This window comes from Ahaetulla prasina, chromosome 2, assembly GCF_028640845.1.
Source record: "Ahaetulla prasina isolate Xishuangbanna chromosome 2, ASM2864084v1, whole genome shotgun sequence".
Lineage (NCBI taxonomy): Eukaryota > Metazoa > Chordata > Lepidosauria > Squamata > Colubridae > Ahaetulla > Ahaetulla prasina.
Genome location: NC_080540.1, coordinates 49,536,272 through 49,542,271, shown reverse-complemented (window position 1 = coordinate 49,542,271; position 6,000 = coordinate 49,536,272). Strand labels below are relative to the sequence as shown.

General features: G+C 40.0%; 1 long non-coding RNA gene across 1 annotated transcript in view; it reads right to left on the bottom strand.

Moving 5' to 3' along the window:
• Positions 1–224: 224 nt before the first annotated feature.
• Positions 225–6,000, bottom strand: part of LOC131192600 (uncharacterized) — a 70,013-nt gene continuing 64,237 nt past the window's right edge. The window contains exon 5 of the long non-coding RNA XR_009153761.1: positions 225–306. This is a non-coding gene — a long non-coding RNA (uncharacterized LOC131192600). The remainder of the gene's footprint in view (positions 307–6,000) is intronic.

Genomic DNA, 6,000 nt, shown 5'->3' with positions numbered 1-6,000 from the left:
AGTTAAGTTTCACAATCCTTGTTAAAGGTCTGGTTGTTTCTACTTGTATAAGCAGCCCTTATCAGCAACCTCTTTTATTCTTCTCATCAAAACTGAACTGGAGTCTGCAGTCACAACCTGAAAAGCTTGTTGCATGACCTGGCGTATACTTCAGCAAGAACAAGCTTGTAGCATCACTTGAATAAAAAGTCAAAGGACTGGAGCAGCACATACCTATTTTTCACTGCTGAGAGAGGCCAAAGATTTGCTACAGGAATAGCTCACAGAGGAAGCGATTTTCCAAGATGAAGACAGGCACCGGCAAAACTGCAGAGGACAAAAGTGGCATCATAAGCAAGAGATATAGAGAAGATACTTTGTCCACTGGAGATATTTTACACACTGGAGCTCACAAAACATTTTGAAGCCATCACAGATGGAATGATCATAGAACCTTAAGGGAAGGAAAAAAAGCACCCATATAGGGTTTCATTTAGATGATGAATTTCTGGCATGAGAAAAGTTGCACCAGGCTAGAATTCCCTTTTCCTTTTCTGGAGGACTGTAGGTTGAAGAAACTGATCCATAACATGATCTATAGTCCCACTGCTTCTCAGTCTTGGTGTGGCTTGGTGGGCAAAATCTCCATTCCCACCCCACTCCTGGGGGAATTGCAAAAACTTCCATTCCCACTCTACTCTGGGTCCAGCCAGAGGTGGTATTTGCTGGTTCTCCAAACTACTCAAAATTTCTGCTACTGGTTCTCCAGAACCTGTCAGAACCTGCTGAATAGCACCCCTGTTTGGAATGGATTTACAGAGGAAAAGATTGCATTCAGGTGACCCTGAGGACACAGATAAACCTCCAAGTGCTTCAACAATCCTCTAAAACAGAGGGGTCAAACTCAAGGCCCATGGGCTGGATCTGGCCCATGGGCTGCTTAGACCTGGTCCATGGGGCCACCCTAGAAACAGCGAAGGACCACCCACAGTGCCTCTACCAGCAAAAATGGAGCTCAGGAGTGTGGCCTTCCCGAGCTTCGTTTTCACTGGCAGAGGATTGCAGGAGGCTTGGGAGCCCATTTTCCCTGACAGAGCTTGAGCCACCACAGGCGTCCCTGACATGAGTGCTGTTGTGCTGGCCATGCCCACCCTGACCACATTTATCCCGAACCTCCAAGGTCAAACACAACCCTGATGAGGCCCTCAATGAAATTGAGTTTGATACCCCTGCTCTAAAAGGATGCAAATTATCAATTGTCTGCAAGGAATATAAATCCTCCCATTCCCCACTATCTTGTCAGAGTTGAAGAAGCTTCTTGGATGAGAAGCGAAACGTCTTCAAAAGAAAAAAGAAAAAAACAAGAAAGTCCAGTTGCCTCCTGAAAAAGCAGCTTTGGCACTCCCATTGCTTGATGCGCTAGAACCCCCAAACCACATGCCTGCATGCCATGCCTGCCCCAAAGTTACAGAGCAACTGTCAATCTGATAGGCCCAGGCAAGCCTATAGTTACAAGTGCAATTTTTTTTTCTTGAATCTTGATGATTCAAGAATCATATGATGATTTGATCATTGTCTTGTCAAGGACTTTAACGGTGCTGGGTTGCTGTGGGCTTTTTTCATTTGGCATGCTGCCCATAGCAGGAGGCAGAGAAGCCTGAGCTGAAATGTTAAACCTGAGAATGCAGCCCTTTTTCTATCTCATAAAATGTGCAGTGTGTGTATTTGAAAAGAAGCAAGAAAAGATTTCATTTTAAACAGCTTGCAGGGGATGGTGGACTGGTTAAAGACAGTAGAATTCTTTTGTGTCCTGTCATGCTAGTAAGCCATTCAACAGTGCTTAGATCAATCATATGAAGTTGGCATTGAACAACTGAGCTAAGTGATGGAGTAATAACTCTTCTGGTAGACCAGCATCCAATATCAGTTCTGTAAAGTGCACCCCTTAAAGCAGTTTGATTTGTTTAAAATGCATGGTTGTACTTTTGGGGCTTTACCACTTTTGATAGGAAATGAGGCAGCAAGCTCAGCCTCAGTATTTGGTTGTCCTTTTTAATCTGAATTTGTTTTCCCATTCAGTTTTGTTTCCTTTAGCAGATTGGAGTCAGCGGCAACATTTCAAGCCACTGTAAAAGCTGCTAGCTTATCTGCACAACTTTGCACAAAAGGTTCAAAGGCTGTTTTTAAAGAGTCCACCTCCGGATTTATAGAGGTTAAATATTCTAAAATTGAAATTGCAGTTTGTGCAGGTAATGAATATTACCTAGCAGCAAAGCATGTTGTGAATTCCTTTGGCAATTGCTTGACTGTCTCTTTCCCCTTCAGAGATGCCTAAATGGTGGGGAAGGCTAATGAAGGCAGAGACTCAGTCAGGTAGTTCAATTCTTCACACAAAGTGAAGAAGAGCTCTAACAGTTGCTATTTTTCAATTTTTGTTTCCAAATCCCAGTTCAATATATCATAACTGTCAGATGTAGCTAAGAGATGGGGAGGATTTAGTTTACCATTGTTTTTACTCACCATTTTCCTGTCCATCGTATAGTCATTATTTTTTTTTGCTGTTTTGATGGTTTAGGCAGTCTATGAACATGAATTTGGCCTGTTGTATTTCTTGTTGTTCCCCATTGCTCCGGTGTTCATGTATTGTACCCAGGGGTGGACTGCTGGGGGTTCAGAGGGGTTCAGGAGAACCTCTAGCTAAGATTCTGTGCAGTTCAGAGAACCCCCAAATCCCACTCCTGGCTGGCCCCAGCCACCCCTCCCAGGAGTCCCCACACAGTCCGTTTTGGATGCAGGTAAGTGCAGGGTGCCTGCAGAGGCTTGGGGAGGGCGAAAAAATGGTCCTAGTGGAAGTTCAGGAGGGCTGGGCCTCCGGAGCCTGAGGAGGCTGTTTTCGTCCTCCCGGAGGCTCATGGAGAGCCTCCAGAGCCTGGGGAGGGCAAAAATGCCTCCCTACCTTGGTGCAGAAGGCTGACTACTTTTTTTTTTTTTGTTTACATTTATATCCCGCCCTTCTCCGAAGACTCAGGGCGGCTTACAGTGTATAAGGCAATAGTCTCATTCTATTTGCATATTTTTTACAAAGTCAATTTATTGCCCCCCCCAACAATCTGGGTCCTCATTTTACCTACCTTATAAAGGATGGAAGGCTGAGTCAACCTTGGGCCGGGCTTGAACCTGCAGTAATTGCAGGCTACTGTGTTCTAATAACAGGCTTCTTAACAGCCTGAGCTATTCCGGCCTATTGCCTGCAGAAGTTGTGAATGCTCCAACACTGGAAATTTTTAAGAAAATGTTGGATAACCATCTGACTGAGATGGTGTAGGGTTTCCTGCCTGGGCCACTAGAAGGCCTCCAAGGTCCCTTCCAACTCTGTTGTTATATATTATATGTTATATATGACTAGGCCACGCCCACCATGGTCAAGCTCACCCAGCAACCGGGCAGAGAACCCTTTGCTAAAATTTTTGAAGCCCACCCTTGATTGTATCTGAAGCCTTTAGAATGTTTTAGGGACTTGATGTTTAGATTTAGAATACCTCTCTTAGAGAATGTGCTTATTAAATAAAATAAGATGGGTAGCTAGGCTACTTGTAAAAACAAGCAAAACAAATAAAATATAAACTGCTGCTACTCTACCACTCTAGACCAGCTCCATTGGTCAACCTGTCATCTTCTGTAGACCTAAGCAGCCTGCAATTCTTTTATGAGTGGTGTTAAGTACTATATATGAGAAGGTAACTATGTTACAGGTAGTCCTTGCTTAACAACTGGTCTCTTAGCAGCCATTCAAAGTTAGGACAGACCTACCAAAAGCTACTTATGATCTGGTTCTGGAGTCCAAATGGCTGATCACATGGCTGTAAGGGGTCACATGACTGTATTTTGGGAACTTGGCAACCAGCTCACTTCTATGAATGATTGTAGTGTTCTGGAGTCACATAAGCACCATTTATGGCATCTTTGCTAGCTTCTAATCTTTTTTTTTTTTTTTTTAATTCAAAAAGTTTTACAAAATTTTTTTCCCCCTTTCCCCCCCTCCTCCCCCCTCCCTTCGCAACCCCCCTCCCCCCCCCCGACTTCCCGGAACGAGCACAAGGTATAGTTAAAAATAAAACAAACGTATGCTAAAAAATTTTCGTCCCAACTTAATTATACCCCTACAATCATCAATTCCTAACTTCCCCCAAAAGCAATCAAAAATAATACATCATAATCATTCAAAACAGTCTGATAACTCTTAGTCTGATATCTCGTTGAATATAGTCAATCCATTTTTTCCATTCCTTTAAGTATCTTTCTTGCGTATTGTCTTTCAAAAAGGCTGATATCTTCGCCATCTCAGCCAAATTGGCAACTTTCAATATCCATTCTTCTATTGTTGGTACTTCTTTTTTCTTCCAATATTGTCCTATTAGTAATCTTGCTGCAGTTATTAGATTTAAAATCAATTTAGTCTCAATTACTGTACAATCCGTAATAATTCCCAACAAGAAAAATTGCGGCAGGAACTTTATCTTCTTTTTCAGAACATTTTGTAAAATCCACCAAATTTTTATCCAAAAGGCCTTTATGTCCTTACAAGTCCACCAAATGTGAAAATATGTAGCGTCATCACAATTACATCTCCAACATTTTGCTTGCATTTCTGGATACATACACGATAATTTTTTAGGATCTAGATGCCATCTATAAAACATTTTATAAAAATTTTCCTCAGATTCTGTGCCTGCGTGAATTTAACATTTCTAACCCAAATTTTTCCCACGTTTCCAATAATATTGGCTCCTGAAAATTTTGTGCCCACTTTATCATACAGTCCTTTACCAAGTCCCTTTCAGAATCTATTTCAAGTAACACATTATACAATCTCTTTATATGCTCCTGAGACTGATTTCTAATTTGCTTTACCAAATTTCCCTCGTTCTGCTCTATACCAATTTTCTGATCTCCTTCCATCTAGCACGTAGTTGCTCATATTGAAACCAAGTATAATTTTTCCCTTCCTCTCTTAATACTTGCAGAGATTTTAACTGCAAATTACCTCTTTCAGTATACAAAAGATCTTTATATGTAATCATTTCCTGATTCTGTTCTATGTTTATATTTTCTACTGTATGTCTAGGACTTGCCCATATAGGAACCTTATAATTTAGTTTATAAGAGTATTTTTCCAAACACATGAAGGGCATTTCTTAGCACATGATTTTTAAAGGCCTTATCCACTTTTTGTCATAAATTAAATATGCATGCCATCCATATAACAAATCATAACCTTCTATATTCAAAATTCTGTCCTCTGTTAAATTAAACCAATCACTTATTGCAGAGAGCAGCTGCTTCATAATATAATTTAAAATTAGGCATTTTAAACCTCCCTTTCCGAGAATCTTGAATTATTTTCATTTTAACCCTAGCTTTTTACCTTCCCATATAAATTTATTAATTCCCTTCTGCCATTCCTCAAGATTCTTATCTTTCTTAATTATTGGTATCATCTGAAAGAGGAATAAAAATCTAGGTAAAACATTCATTTTAATAGCAGCAATTCTCCCCAGCAAAGATAATTGCAATTTTTTCCAAACAATCAACTCCTTCTGAACTTTTTGCCATAAAACCTCATAGTTATTCTTATACAATTTCACATTTGATGACGTAATATAAACCCCTAAGTACTTAACCTTCTTTACAATTTCAAATCCTGTTACTTCCTCTAGTTTTTCTTTCTGTTGTCTGGCCATATTTTTATTATCACTTTTGTCTTTTCTGATTTACCTTAAACCCTGAGACATTCCCATATTGATCAATTATTTCCAACAAAGATTTACTAGAATTTATATGGTTTCTTAATGTTATCACCAAATCATTTGCAAAAGCTCTTAACTTTTATTCTTTTTGTCTTACTCTATGCTGATCTATCTCCTTTACTTCTCGTATTTTATCCAATAATGGTTCTAGAGTTAAAATAAACAATAATGGTGATAAAGGACATCCCTGTCTTGTTCCTTTCGCAATCTTAAA